At 46.2% G+C, this 16,153-nt stretch overlaps 1 long non-coding RNA gene across 3 annotated transcripts in view; it reads left to right on the top strand.

The window, feature by feature from the left end:
• Nucleotides 1-15,105, top strand: part of LOC126504601 (uncharacterized) — a 47,083-nt gene extending 31,978 nt beyond the window's left edge. For all 3 annotated transcript variants that reach the window (XR_007592664.1, XR_007592665.1, XR_007592663.1), the window contains one exon: nt 1,820-15,105. This is a non-coding gene — a long non-coding RNA (uncharacterized lncRNA). The remainder of the gene's footprint in view (nt 1-1,819) is intronic.
• Nucleotides 15,106-16,153: the final 1,048 nt, after the last annotated feature.

Consider the following 16,153-nt stretch of genomic DNA (forward strand, 5'->3'; position numbering starts at 1 on the left):
CCGTCCTCTGTGGGACCTGCTGGGTGAAGCACGGTAGTGCAGAAAATATCCCGAGCTACAAACTTAAAACATCTAGAAGGAATCTGTGATACCCTTCAGTTTGAGATGTTGTTGTGCAGAACCAGGTTTCACAGAAAACCACGTCCTTTCAAGAATGCATGGGCCTTTTCAAAGGGACCCTACTGTGTTCTGTTGACTTTCAGTTTTGCAGTTATTTTGTCTGGATCCAGGACCCAGGTAGTAGGATCAAAGTAAACAGGTAAATTCCCCATCCTTGGGTCTGTTTCTCCACAAGCAAGATTCTCTACAGGATAACAACTGCAATGGTGCACAGTGCCTGTAAGACAGCTGGAGGGGAGGCTGCAAGTGAGCCCCAGGCATTGGGAAGCTCTACACCTTTCAAATGATTCTTAGCAGAAGGGGCACAGTCCAGTCCACCCAGCTTAGCAGATGACCTGGGGAGGGGCTGCCATCCATCCCGATAAGAGTGAAAACCAGCCTGCTCTGGTCTGTCACTCAGGTTTTTCCCTCTTCTTGAATCCAAGGTCGGGGTTTTTGTTTCCCACCTCCCATTTGCACCAGCTGGCATACTGACAGTACTGAGAAAAGCAACATGCACACGGGTGACCCTAGCCACATTTCCCAGGCTTCACAGGGAGGGGCATAGTCACATCTCCCACCCATTAGATGGTGACTCAAAACACCAATAACAACTGACAAGATGTAGAGAAGTTGGCGTTCTGGTGGGAGTTTGAAATGCTGCCACTGCTGTGGAGATGAATTAGCTGCAGGGGCTGAATTTTGTCCTTCTAGAATCCATACATTGGAGTACAGGGGGAGGGGCCAGTGGGAAGGTATTTGGAAGTTAAAGGTAATTAGTGTATAAGAATAGTGTAAGGATTGGCTTCAATGGAGGATAGAAGAATAACGTGCATACAAAAGACACACAGAAATAATGGCTGTCCTCCCCACACCATGCTCCTTCCTTCATGCTGGTGGATCTTTCCAATCACTGTGTTCCTCCATGATGGTGGATCCCCAACTCACCATGATCTTCTATGATGATGTCACCCTCTCCACCAAGCTCCTCACACTGATGGGACACCCTTCACCATGCTCCCCACACTGATGGGACACTCTCCTCACCATCCTCCCTACACTGATGGGACACCCTCCACCATGCTCCTCATGCTGATGGGTCACCCTCCACCATGCTCCTCCATCTGCCTCTTCTCTTTCCTGTATTTTGTTTGTTTGTTTTTGAGACAGGGTTTCTCTATGTAACAGTCCTAGCTGTCCTGGAACTAACTCTTGTAGGCCAGGCTGGCCTCGAACTCATGAAGATCTACCTGCCTCTGTCTCCTACATGCTGTAATTAAAGGTATGTGCCACCATCGCCCGGCTTTTTCCTGTATCTTTTAAAGACACTCTTAGCTTAATTTTTTTTAGCAATCTCTTAAAATGTTTTTAGGTAAACAGTAGTTAATTTTTGATTTGTTTGTGAATAAATCTTCTTCCTCTCAAAAGCCAAAGCATGTGTAAGAGCTTGCAAACGCCTCTTCTGTGAGATGAAGCTCACGTATTTCCTTTCCTCACACCATCCTAGATCTTCCCGTCCTCACCTTGAAGTCATATTGCTCATGAATATTTTTGCATAGATATTTTGCTCTGTTTTTTTTATTTCCTGATCTTCCCTAGAAAAATTTGTATGACCTACTTTTAGACACCTTTTCCCCAATAGTGTGTATGTTCTTATGAAAATGTTTACTATAAATCTGAATTGCAATTTAGGTTCTGTACAGTTTTTTTTTTATTTCAGCTGTGATCTTACTGACTTCTCAAACTTTATGGCGCACAAATCAGGAATTCAAGTTTGTTCTAAGCAAGATGAATTACAGATGACGTGAAAACTGTCATTTCCATTTTTAGGCTTTCTCTGGGACCATGCTTCAACACTTACCAGGATAGGGGCATGAGTATTAGAAAAATATAAAGCAAACAAAGACATGAGTGAAAATAATAAAACAGAAACATAAGATAGTATTGGGAGGGAGTTCCAACGAATACTGAAATCCCCGCATTTAATTTTCCACACAATTTCATACCACAGGGGGAAGAAGACAAAGGATTACTTTAACATGATACCAAAGACAACCAGCACAGTTACTTGCTTCAATACCTTGAGACGTCAAGTCATTAGCATTCTGTTGTTTAGGCAGTGAACCCACCCTAGACCAAGTATCCTGAAGGCAGCCATTCCCAAGGTCAAACCCCCATCTCAAAAGAAGGAGCAGAGCAAGTATGCTTGATTTTCCCAGCCATTGATCTACCTGTATGGGTCAGCTAACATCAAGAGACCAAATAACCACAACATAGGTCAGGATGTGTAGCCACGATTTTGAACAAGCTGAAACTCTCTGGCCTTCAGACAAGGTGAAAATAGGCTCACATTTTGGGGCCTCCACAGGCTTTTATTTCATTGGTACTTTATTTCTTCAACGCAGACTCACTGTGTATTCCAGGCTGGCTACAGTCATCACTGTCCTCCAACCTCAGCCTTGCAAATGCTGGGACATTAGTTCTGTCTGCTCTCTTTCTTGCTTCTATTATCTCTAATAAACCACACTGGATGCTTAATTGGATCAAAGCCACAAGGTTAGGCTCTCCAAACTGGTGCTTCTCTACAATCCCTAGGTAACTGATGTGGGATTCCCCTCTGTATGCTATGATTACCACTGGTAAATAAAGGAACTGCTTTCGGCCTATAACAGAGCTGTAGGGGAACAGAGCTAGGCAGGGGAAAACTAAACTGAATGCTAGGAGAGAGAAGTGGAGTCAGAGAGAAGCCATGTACCCCAACCGGAGACAGACACCGAAACTTTACCTGGTAAGCCACAGACATGTAGCAATACACAGATAAATAGAAATGGGTTAAATTAATAAGTAAGCATTAGCCATTAAGAAGCTAGAGCCAATGGGCCAAGTGGTGATTTAATTAACACAGTTTCACAGTTTCTGTGTGATTATTTCGGGGCTAAGCAGCCAGGAAGAAAACAAGCAGCCTCCTCCACAACAAGTTGACACTGTCAACATGGGTAACTACATCCACATAAAACCTGAGAAAGCTTTTTTTTTTTTTATTTTCGAGACAGGGTTTCTCCATAGCTTTTTGGTTCCTGTCCTGGAACTAGCTCTTGTAGACCAAGCTGGCCTCGAACTCACAGAGATCTGCCTGCCTCTGCCTCCCGAGTGCTGGGATTAAAGGCGTGCGCCACCACCGCCAGGCTCTGAGAAAGCTTTTTTTTTTTTTTTTTTTTTAAGAAAGCTTTAAAAGGAATTCTAGACACAAAAGAACAGAGTTAAGCATGGCTTTTGGTAGCCACAATTTTTTTTTCTAGATGGGCCCATGGCGAGCAGGGGCGGGCTACTTTAAAAGAGGTGCAATAAAAGATGCGTGGCTTTGAAACGGTGGCTTCCCAACCATGGGTCACACTGCTAGCATGAGCTCTGGCTCTTTCAGGAGGCCAAGCATTTAAATGGGGTTTGTAAGCAGCGTGTTACAAACTGCTTAATTGCTCGACATAAACCTGCTACACACTTAGAACTGGGGCAGCCTCCTCCACAACAGGTAACTTATAGACTGCACCAAATAGTGGCTTCACTGGCTTTTCATATTTAAGTGACAGTCAGTGCAGAAGCTGGCTCTCTGAGCAGCGAGATGAATATTCAATATGTTGAAAAGGTAAAGTTTGCATGTGTAAAGTGAATTGTATTTGCATAAATTTGGGCGTTGTGAACACCTATGACAAACCTCATAGGATTAAATTACTCTTTTTAGGTTTCCTGTTTTGTTTGTCTTCATTTGTTTTTGGTGCTGTCTTCTGTTGATCAGACTGCATTTCTGATATCTGACCAGTGCCATAGCACGGTCAATGCAATTGTAGATTGACACCTTCCAACTGGCATGAGGTCATCATCCACCTGGCATGAGGTCAGGCGCCACCTTGGCTCCGGTAGTGCTCGAGTGGGCAAGGACAAGCCCAGCCGAAGGGTGGTCCTGGTAAGAAGCCAAGCACAGGTCTGTCCATCAGTCCAGAGTCTCAGCACACTAAGGAAAATGAATGATAGCATTACAGCCCCACAGTGCACACGGTCCCCTCACCACTCACAGACTGGAATATCGTCTTCCAGGTGTCGTCTATTCCAGCGTCCTTAGAGACGAATTCCAGCTCCCCTGCTCAAGACTCCAGGTCCGAGCAGCAGACATCCTGTCTGCAATCCTCAGAGAACCAAAGCAGATAGTCACTTTTAACTTCCTTATTGTTATTTTCTCTCTGTGCGAAGTAAAATTACAGGTAAGTATTTTGCCATATTAGCCTAGAACACACAGTCCCTGAGAGACAAAGCTGTTTCACAGAACAATTTGGAAGAGGCCCAGGGTGTGAGTTCTGCTTGGGGCAGAGCCGACCTTCGGGTCCTTGTGCTCCAGGGTCCATCCTGGCCACAGTGGCTCACTGGATCATCTTACTTCACAGAGATGATGCAAAAACCAACTGCTAAACGGGCAGGAAAGACTGCAGTTCCCCGGGAATGGATGGATGGTAAAACCATCAGTGATTGACATTACAGCAATTAGGATGGTGTCTGTTTCTGCCAGTGCAAACTGTGGTCCTGTTAAATATTAAATAGGTAAATATTATCGATGAATTAATGAGCAGATAGAAGATTCACCCTAAAACATTTCCAACAGATTACTTTATGCTTTTCAATACTGGAAGTGATGACAGGCACCGTCACTGCTGTTTTAATTGTGGGTGCCGTCTCTATATCTGGTTAGCAACTTCTGAGTGCCGTGGGAGGCTGTGTGGAGCCTTTCCTAGCAGACTTTACTGCAGGCAGATTTCCTGTTAGTTTTTATTTTTGCCGTCACTGTGTGAGTACAGGTGCATGCATTCCTATAGCACACTTATGAAGGCCAGAGTTTTATGTGATTATTTGGGTCAGGGCGGCCCGGAAACAAAGGAGCAGTCTCTGTTTACAGACAGTGTTTGAAAACTTAAGATTCTATGTGTGGGAAACAGGCTGTGTCTCACATGGTGGCAGCTGTAACTCTACTTAGGAATTGAGTGGTTTATCCCAGTGATAGCCAAGGAAGAGGCGTCCCTGGAGCAGCTGCCTCAGTACCAGACGGAAGCCTTTGGAGGTACAGGGGTTCAAATCCTATCTCTGACTTTTCTGCATCTGAAACTCCTTGAGTAGGGACTGTGGTCTGTAGAAGACCTTCCAGGGATTCTAGTCCTAAATAACTTGGGGAGCAACTCCTTTCTGGCTGCAAAGCACAAGTCTAAATCCAGTCCCCCCACCTCGCAAATGGGGTACCTTCCTCTGTTTCCATTTCTTCTGTAGAACCAGAGAAATAATACCCACAAAAGGGTTAGATGAATTGATGCACATATTAAAACAAATGACAGGGCACCCACAGTAGACCAAAAAGTGAATGCACCCAAGTCTAGCTTACTAAGGTGAGGACCTGACTTTGTAAACTCCATTTTAAAGAAGGGGCTTCACCTAAGCCATATAATGAGCTGGGGGTGGATGATCTCAGCTCCAGAAATGTGCTGCTGTAACAGAAACTTGAACAGATACCCTAAAAATGGCCAATTAAGATAGGGAGCAGGACCATAAAATTTAATGAGGTCCAGATGTTCTTGGGAGACATCCTGTCCTTGAAGTTACCTTGTCGGTAATTTATGACTCTTTGTTAGCTTTTTGTGCCCAAAAACTGACCAATGGTTTCAGAAACTACCTTATCCTATGTAGTCCTCACCCAATCCCAAGACGATAAAACTTGAACCCCCTTAACTATGGCATTTCCCTTTAAAAGTTCTCCCCTTCCCCGGGCTCAGGGCTGCACTTCCCTCAGTTACTGCGTTGATGTGGTGGAGGTGGAGTCTAAACTCAAGTTTAGAATATTATTAAAATAATATTATGGATATTATTTTTAAAAAACCCTCATGTAATTTGCATCGGAAATCCGACTGTGAATTCATTCGGGAACCAGAAACTTAGGCATAACAACTAAATCAGAGTTTATGGGGGTTATTTAGAGAAACATGGTGCCTTGAAGGCAGCTACGTCACTGGAAAGGTCATCCTAGCATGGAAGACAACTCAGGACAGCTACATCCTGGAGTTTTCAGGCAGCTTAGCTAATAGTCTCATCTCCCATTGTAACTGTTACTGCTTATAGACCCCCAGGAGGGGTCGTTGTGAGTCTTGTAGCTTCAGGACCTTCCTGAGGCTTGATTTACTTTCATCTAGAACCTCAATGGTATTGTAAGGAGGCCAGTTGTTGGTTCTCGGCTGCTCAGCCCCAAAATAAGCACACAGAAACTATATTATTTCAAACACTGCTGGCTCTATTAGCTCTAACTTCTTATCCACTAACTCTTACATATTAATTTAAGCCATTTCTATTAATCTGTGTATCGCCACAAGGCAGTGGCTTACTTGGTAAAGTTCAGGCATCTGTCTCGGAGGGGCTACACGGCTTCTCTTTGACTCCTTTCTCCCAGCATTCGGTTTGCCCCACCCCACCCCCGCCCCACCTAGCTCTGCTCTACCCTATCAACAGGCCAAGGCAGTTACTTGATTAGCCAGCAGTATTCACAGCATCCAGGGAGGAATCCCACATCATAAGGGAATGTTTGTCGTGGCAGGAATTGGCTACTCAGCACCGATGTGAGCACACTGAACGGTGAGCAAGGGAGGTGGTGGCTCAGAAACTTTCAGGGTGAAAGCGATGCTCAAGAGGTTGATGTTTGAGAATTGCATCTTGTTCTGCTGTGTCAAAGGGATCTGTTTGGAGTCGTCTGGTGAGTGTGACAGCGGAGGCAGCAGAGTGGGGTCTCGACGCTGGGGAGCAGCGGAGCTGTGCAGCCTGTCAGGCGCATTCTCACGCATGGATAGCTGGAAAGCACCCTGGGTCTCAGGATCAAGGGAGCATTGAAGTTGGCATCCAGGAGCAGATGCCGCCTGGGGTGAGGGGCATTCGATTAGAGGCCGGCACCTGTGAGGGAGCAGTGGCAGGCCTGGAGGGTAGACCCAGGGATCACCAGCTTAGTGGGAAGCCCCATCGGTGTCCCCCAGCTGGCCCCGTGATCACCAGGTGCCAGTTCCCCAGGAGGGCCGTGGCCCTCAGGCCAGGTAGCCTCTGAGACGTGGCAGGCAGTTTCTAAGTAAGTTGGGTATCGGTTCATCCTTGGAGGAGGATCTGGATGGCTCACTTCCTGCCTACTACAGTCAGCATGGGAAGATGCAAACTAGAGAGAGAGGAAGTCCCCAGAAAGGCTGTGGCTAAGATGGAGAGCCAATGGGGTAGGAGACTTCTCTTTGCCTTTTAGCAACCAGACCAAACACCGAAGATCACTCTTGGATCCTGGTACCATCCTTTTTTCTTTTTTGATGTTTATTATTCTTAGATGATTTGGTACATGTATATAACGCACGTCGTTCCCTACCCCATGGCCCCCCAATTCCTTCTTCCCAACAAGTCCCTCTCTTATTTTAATGCCTTTGTGTTTTTGTTTTCTTGGGACCTACTGAGTTTAACTGGAGTTGTGGGTATGCAGAGGGGAGAGGGGTCACTGACTGGAGCAGAGCAATTTGCCAGTGGCTGCGCCCCTAAGAAAATGCCTCCCCTTCCCCCAGCATCTGTTAACTGCCAATAGCTTCTCAAAGGAGAATGGGCCCTCAAAGACCCTCCTTGGTTCAGGATGGAATGTTAAGACTCAATGGATCGGTAGCAATTACCTCTTGAAATTTTATTTATTTTATTGTGTGTGTATGGGTGTTTTGCCTGCATGTATGTGTGTGTACCACACATATATAATGTCCATGGAGGGCAGAAGAGGGTGTCATACTCCCCGGGACTAGAGTTACATGGTTCGATGATTGTGACCTGCCATGTGGGTGCTGAGAGTTGAATCTGGATCTTGTGGAGCGGCAGCCAGGTGCTGAACTATCTCTTCGGCCCCTAGATTCATGGATTTTATTTTTATCCAACTTGTTCCTCTTGAGTATATGGATGTGTATGTTTATGGGGGTGTACTTATAGTCAACTGTGCGTGCATGTGTGTGCGTGTGTGTGTGCTGAGGCCAGGAAAACAAAAACTTTGGGTGTCATTCCTTAGGTACCTCCCATCTTTTTATTTTAACCTTGATGCCCATCAAGCAGGCTAGGCTGGCCAGGGATGTATCCAGCTCTGCTTCACTGGTACTGGGATTACAAGCACTTAAAAACACAAAACAGGTTTTCGGGACTAAATTTAGGTCCCCAGGCTTGCAAGGCAAGCACTTTACTGACTGAGCCATCTCCACCGCTCTGCCCTGGCCCTCTTGAGTCCACCAGATACTCTGGGTTGAAGAGACCACCCTGTCCATACTTCTTAACAGATGGAGCTGACCAGAGACATGCCCCTGCTGAAGAACCCTGCTCCTCATCCGGGAACTGCTCTCCAAAGGACTCAGCACTGTATCATGTGCAACAAGCAGAAGAATTCCAGTGTCGAACCAAGGAGGGAAGAGCCGTGTTCGGGTGAAAGATAAGTCAGCATGGTTTTCAGAGCGAGCTGCCTGCGTGGCTCCCTCCCAAAAGACGATGAGTCACCCGTATTGCCTAACACAGTTTTACTACATTGGTAAAATCCATAAAGTCTCACATGAGGTGTATGGTTAGCAAACGAAGATGAAATGAGGCTCTATTAATGAAACACAGGGAGAGTCTATGTGAGCCGGCGCCATCGCCTTGACTTACTGTGATACCAGTGCTCTCGACAGCTCTCTGTCACGTTCACAGCATGAGCCTGGCACAGATGCAAGCAAACCACTGTTCTTAAGTTGGCACGCCACCTCCTTGGCCATGAGATAGATCCCAAAATTTTGCCACAACTCTTCCTGGTCCAGCTACTGTGAAGTCTTTAATTATGAATCGCCCTGCCCGCTGCCTGGCAACGCATTAGGTCAAAGTCATGGCTCGTGTGTACAGTCTGTTCTGCTCTCGTCTCTGCCCGTAGATACAGAAGGAGCCGATTCCCTTGTGGCTGGTTGTTCTCAGCGCATTTCTGTTGTTGTGACAGATACTCTGACCAAAATCAACAGTGGGGGAGAAAGTCGATGACCTGTAATTCTAGGTCACAGTCCATTATCGAGGGAAGTCATGCCTGCCTGCTTGTTGCTACACAGTGCCTTACCTCTGACCAAGGAAGTCACTCTTCAGAGCCAATGAAGTGTGGCAGGAACACTGAGGATGCTCCTTGCTGGCTGGCTCACAGGCTGGCTTAAACCCAGCTAGCTTTTTTGGATTTTATTTTGGATTTATTTTTACCATTTTATGTGTATGAATGTTTTGCCTGCATGTATATTTGTGTACCACATTTATACCTGGTGCCCAAGGAGGTGACAGGCCTCCACGTGGGTGCTGGGAATTGAACCCAGGTTCTTCCTAGGCAACAATAAGAAGTTAGCTAGCGTTCTTAAACAGCTACCTGCCTAAGGAATAGTGCTGCCCAGGGGCTTCACTGTCCTATACCAATTAACAATCAAGACAAACCTACACAACACACACATGCATACACGTACACACATGCTTACACATGCACCCACAGGCCAGTCTGATCTAGGCAACTCCTCAACTGAGATTCTCTTCCCAGATAATCGTAGATTGTGTCAAACTGGCATTAAAACTGACCATGACTCTAAAACACACACACCCACACACACACATAAAATGACTGTCCTCTACCTCCTGAGCAGTGACCAGCAACAAAGAGAAGGCCCTCACCATCTCAAGCAGCCACCGCTGTTCTAGACTCGGCCCTCATAACATTCATTCCTTCTGCCCATGTGGCTGAGCAAGTAGCCAACACAGACTCAAATAGCCGAACCCATCTCCGGTGCCATAGCTGGATCTTAAATATCTCTCTAATGCCTCGGGGTCAATGGCTTGGTTCTTAGGTCTACCGGGAGGTAAAGAAATCTTTGAGGGGTGGAGCCTAGAGGATGGAAGTTACATCATTGGGAGTGTGTCCCAGGATAGTTGCTCTTCACACACCTTTTTCTCTTTCTCTCATTTGCTTCCCAACACGGTGAGTTAGCCACACCCAACACACACATACACACACCACACACACTCCACACACACACACATGCACACACACACCACACACACTCACATCACACACATACACATACACTCACACACACACACACACACCACACACACACACTACCTCCCATGTTCTCCCTTCATGACCTGCTGCATCACCTCAGGTCCATAGCACAGGGGCCTCCTGATCAAGGCTCAGAACCTATAGAAACGTGGAGCAAAACAGCCTTTCCTTGGTTAGATGTGGTGACCCACATCTGTGATCCCGGCTCTCAGCCGGTGGAGGAAGAAGGATCAGGAGTTCAAGGCCATCCTCACCCCATAGTGAGTTCAAAACCATTGTGGGCTACATAAGATCCTGTCTCTGAAAACTAAGCAAACAACAGAAGCAATTCCCCCCAACTCTTCTCCTTGAAAAGTGATTGTCTTGGGGGTTGTTATTGCCACAAAGATACAGGCCCATGTTGTACACATGGCACTAACAGGCCTCTGAGCATGCCCGCGTGGCTGTGGTGAGCCTGAGCTGTAACGAGGCTTCTCTTCCCTGTAGAAGGAAGCCTGTGACAGTCCACCCACCTCAAGCAATGCACCTGACACCGGTGGCTTCTCTGCTGCTTGACTCTTTGTCAGGTTTGAAGGCTTCATTTTAGATGGTTGTGCTGTGGAGAGCTCTGGGCTTGGCAAATTAGATGCTTCTCAAAAGTTTCCTTTGTTGGGTTGTAAAAATTTTCAGTTATCTGAAATCATGAGGTTTAGAGTTCCCTCCCCATTCTAAGAGCAAAAGGACAAAGTTAAATGTCTTTGCGTGATAATTTTAGAATTTAAAGGAAGGGTCCCATGCCCTGTGGTAGGGGTGGGGAGACTTTCCAAGAATACACCGCAGGGTTAAGACAGGGTTGTACCAGAAAGCAGGGAATTAACAATTTGGAACTTTTCCACAGATGAAACCTTGAAGCCAATTTGGAGCATTCTAAGCACAAATGTGACTTTGACATTAACCTTAATTGAAGCTAATTTATTTGTGGTTATAAGACAGTTCAAAGCATGAGATTTTACAGGGGTGAAACTATCCGCCCAGTTGACCTTGGCCACATTCTAGGATACCTTGAGCAGGACATCATAGCGATGACATCCTGGAGTTAGACAGTGGCCATGCTGCAGTTTTGGGCCTCATAGGACAATGGCTAAGTGAGCCAGAATCTCTAAGTGGGTTACTTCAAACTGTGTGTGTGTGCGTGAGTGTATGCATGTGTGTGTGTGTGCATGTGTGCTTGCTTGCATGTGTGTGTGCGTGCGTGCATGCATATGTGCATGCTTGCATGCATGCGTGCATGCGTGCGTGCGTGCGTGCGTGTGTGTGTGTGTGTGTGTGTGTGTGTGTGTGTTGTGAGGGCTCGGATGACCCACTGGAGCAAGGAGGCAGGACACTAACTTATCTAAGGATGCTGATTCTCCCTGACAATTTAGTGTGTACTCTGCCCTCTAAAACACAGTAACTAACCAGGTGTGGTGGCCCTGACTAGCAATTGCTAGCACAATCTTAAGATGGTGAGGCTCAGATATTTAGAGGTCATTGTCTTCCACATGAATTTCTTCTTTTGCAGACTTATTGCACTTATATTGCGCTGGGTTCTTAATGTTTGAGAAATAATGCATGCATCAGATACCTAAGTGTGCACATGCTGTTCCTAAAGCGTACTTGCGTATTTCATCCCTTTAACTAGCAAGAGGGTTCCCTGACTGCCTGCGGAGTTCCGCAGTCACAAGAAAATACTGTGCTCCGTAACTGATGGACCTGATCATTCGCCGCAATCAGGTCACCTCCCATAAAATTTAATCCTGTCACTGAGAAATTAGATATCTTTTAATGCTACAATCAGTGTTGACATTTTTCATAAATTGTATTACATTTATTCATATGGATGATGTATTTGTGTGGAGGTCAGAGGACAACTTGTAGGAGACCTTCCTCTCCTTATGCCACGTGAACCCATGGATTGGAGTGTCTTCAGGCTTGACAGCAAGCACCCTTACGCCCCTGAGGCCATCAGTGCTGGAATCTTTTAAATGGTACATTATGTTTGAGAAGCAACGTTTTTTTTCCTCACTTGCAAGTCTGGGACCTGGAACTTCTTTGTTGACCTTCATGAGTTGAAGAACCTGAAAAAGTAGTTTCCAAGTGAAAAAAAATATTGTCCTATTGATTCAGTTAAGTGTAGACTCAAAGGAATTTATTTTATTTTTTATGACATCAGTTCTGATGACTGACTAAACCCCACTGTGTGACATGGTGTTTAGAGTTGGATTGAAAACCCTTAGGGCCCACCTTGTCATATCTACTGCATGCTACATGGTAGTAGAGACCCTTGCAGAATACACTAGTTAGGAAAATGAAGTTCACCAACCCAAACACCCAAAACACTCCAGCTAATGGTTAAAAATTTCAACATAACTATAAAAACACTGACTTTTTGGTGATGTGAAAATATTAGAAATGTTTAAAGAGTACAAATACAACTGAGGGGGAAAAAAGAAAAATAAGAATTCTCAAAAGAGGCACTAAAGACGCAATATTTGTATCACACACAAGCCATTTGACCTCACTGGTAACTAAAGAACTAAGTTAAGGTGAGCTTGTGCTTTCTCTGTAATGGCCAATTAAAATAAATTACCCAAAGCAGGTAGGAAAAGGGAGCAGGCCCACCTTGGGCGCTGCACCACAGGCCGTGGCTCAGAGCTGACATTGCCTAGGGACAGCATGCCTAGAGCAAGCCTATGAGTCTGTTTGTGATTCAGCTATGGTGCATCTAAGATTCCATCCATCCATCCATCCATCCATCCATCCATCCAAACAAACAAACAAACCACAAAACCCACTGCGAGTCTGCCCAGAAATCTGAGTACATTCACACCAGTGTTTTCTTGAAAAACACAGCCAACTTACAGTCACTGCTTCTACATGACAGCTGCTATTCTATTCCAAAACTCTACTTTTGCTTATGTGTGAGCAGGTGCACGAGAATGAGGGTGCACAGGGGTGCACATGTGTACAAGTTCAGAGGGCAACTCGGTGTTAGTTCCAGGAATGTGTCCACCTCATTTGAGGCAGGGTCTCTCCTTGGCCTGGAGCCCACCAGTTAGGCTAGTGTGGCTGGCCCGTGAGGACCAGGGACCCTCTTGTGTCTACCTGTCTCCAACTCCCCAGAGCTGAGAGTTTTGCATGCCCCACTGCGCCTGGCCTTTTTATCTGAGTGCGAGACAAGCACATTAGTTCGTGCATTTTTTCTCCAGCCCCTAGTATTTTTGTTTGGCTGCTCTTGTTTGGGGGGGGGGGCAGGGTGTGCATCCACCAGAGCAGGCATGTGAAAATCAAAAGACAACCTCTGGGAGTCAGTTTCCTCCTTCCAGTACACAGGTCCTGGGATTAGAACTTCAGCTGTCAGGCTTGTCTGCAAGTACTTAAACCCACTGGGCCATCTGACAGTACCCCTCTCCCCCAAAGCTAGTGGGTAACTCTTATCTCAGCTTTGCTGAAGTGTACCAAATGCGTTAGACAGACACCAGCCACCCCCACTCAAAACCCGCTACAGTAACGGGGAGAAAGGAAAAACAGGTTGCTTCCGATGAGGACAGGTAAAGTCCACTATAGGGATTCAACCACTGGATTAATGAGACCAGCACGATTCAGACTGTGGTGACGTGTTTGAAACACGTTCCTGATGTGTGACCGAGTGAGGAGAGGTGACCCAGAAGGTTACATGCTCTATTGCCCAGCCTGCTCCAGCAGGCTTGTGGTCACAACGAAACAGGAGGATGGTGAGCATCTGCCTCAGACTAGAAAGTAGAAAAAAGGGCTGGGAGGTAATTCCGTGGTAGAGTGCTTGCCAGGCATGTGTGAGTCCGGTTCAGTCTCTAGTACCGAGCCCAGCAGCCCGCCCCCCAAATCACAGTATTACTAGATGATCCAATAAAACGTTAATAGGACCTGGCTGCAGATGCAGACGTGCAGCGGGGCTTCCTTTGTTCTGGGTACTTCTCACATTCCACGCTCCCTTTAATCATAGGTATTACTGTTACTAAAATAACATGAAAGCACCATCTGTGCTGCCAGCCCCGCTCCCAGCGTGTGTTCTAACGTGGCAGAGCGGTGCGTACTACTGGAAGAATGTCGAGCCCCGCAGTCTGGTGACTTCATACCCAGACCGTTCTCTGTATTTTCCTTCAACTAATAAAATGTTGAAACCTTTCTTCCCGTACCAAAAATGCATTACACCATCTTCATCGTCTAAGAATCAAGATATGTACATGTTAAAATGAAAATCCAACGGAAGGGTACTAAGTGTGGAAACCATGCCTTAGCCCCACCCTAGAGCCGTTCTTCCCAGCAGCTACCCCCTCTCCATGAGAAGAATCCAGAGCAAAGTAAAGCCTATCAGGACAGCAATCGAGAAGACCCATCCTGCTCTGCGGCTAGGTGACCTGCTGCTTATGGGCTCCTCAGCAACCCAGTTGTCACTCTGTGTCTCCGGTGTAATGGCTGACCCATCGGGTGAACTGTTGGGTCTGGCATGGTTTTCTTCTCCTGTTGCCGTGGAGAAGGAAGAAAGGAGAAACTTTGGTCCCATCCAAACGTGAGATAGGTTTCACATGGGCACTGTAAGGCAGCGCAGGGGAGGCAGCCATCTTCTTAGACTGAAATCCCAGCTCCATCCCTCGGGGCCCAGGGAACACCAAGGGGTGAGGAGAAGCTAGAGAACCCCATGTTCCCATGGAGACTGCTTTGAACTTGTCCCCTGTATTCTGTAGCACGTGGCAGTCAGTGACCTTGTACTTGTACAAAAGGATATATTTTCCAACATATTTATATTTTGCATATGTATGTATATATTCCTATATGTTTATTCCCTATATATATATTCCCAATAAAATACATTTTCCCAACATTTGTATTCCCAATATGTTTAAGGTTAATACGCCACTTAAGACTTATTAAGAGAGCTACTGATCCCCTGCTCATGGATGTGGGGATGTATGTGTGCGGTGTATCTGTGGTGTATGCGTATAGTGCATGTGTGACTTGTCTGTGTATCTATGTGTGTGTGTGCCTGTGTATATGGATATGTGTGTGAGATGTATGTGCTTGGTCTGTCTGTCTGTGTGTGATTTGTCTGGACGTGTGTGTGTGGTTTTGTATGTGTGTGCCAGTGCACATGCACATATAAACACATGCATGTGGAGGCTAGAGTTAATGTCATGTGCATTCCTTGATTGTTTTCTACATTGTATGTCAAGACAAACATATCATTTAAGCTGAGAGTGTGCCGATTTGGCTGGTCTAGCTGGCTGACTTGCCCAGGGATCCTTCCCCCATATTCTTGCTGGTTGGGATTGCAAGCCTGTGCCCTCACAACCATCTTTTTCCTTTTATAAACAAGGGTGCTTATGTGGCAAAGCCCTTTGCTATAACCGAGCAATGTCCCTAGTCCTTTGTTCAGCATATTTGTATTTCGTGCCAACTCTCTTCCAGGCCCTGTTCTAGAAGGTACCAGGGACACGATGATTGACATAACCATCCTGAATCCCTGTGCCCTGGAGTTTGCAGGAAGACGCACCAAAGACTCACAGCGCGTATGCTTTCCTTAAGCACACCCGGTCTGCTAGTTCCCTCAGCTCAGCACCCCGAGATCAAGAAACCCCATCGACCCCGGGAAGCAGGCAGAAGGCAGGTGGAGGAGCTGCATCTTCTAAGGCGATTGAGAACCAATTTTTTTTAATGGTTTTTCAAGACAAGGTTTCTTTGTAGATTTAGAGCCTGTCATGGATCTCACTCTGTAGACCATACTGGCCTTGAACTCTTGGAGATCCTCCTGCCTCTGCCTCCCGAGTGCTGAGATTAAAGGCATGTACCACCACCACCTGGCAAGAACCAATTCTTAAGCACCTCAGCCCTGCCTTGAAAGTATATAGAATGGTTGAGGGAATTGTGAAA

The sequence above is a fragment of the Alexandromys fortis genome, unplaced genomic scaffold (assembly GCF_014885135.2).
Source record: "Alexandromys fortis isolate MF-2015 unplaced genomic scaffold, M_Fortis_MF-2015_v1.1 scaffold_12, whole genome shotgun sequence".
In the NCBI taxonomy this organism is placed as follows: domain Eukaryota; kingdom Metazoa; phylum Chordata; class Mammalia; order Rodentia; family Cricetidae; genus Alexandromys; species Alexandromys fortis.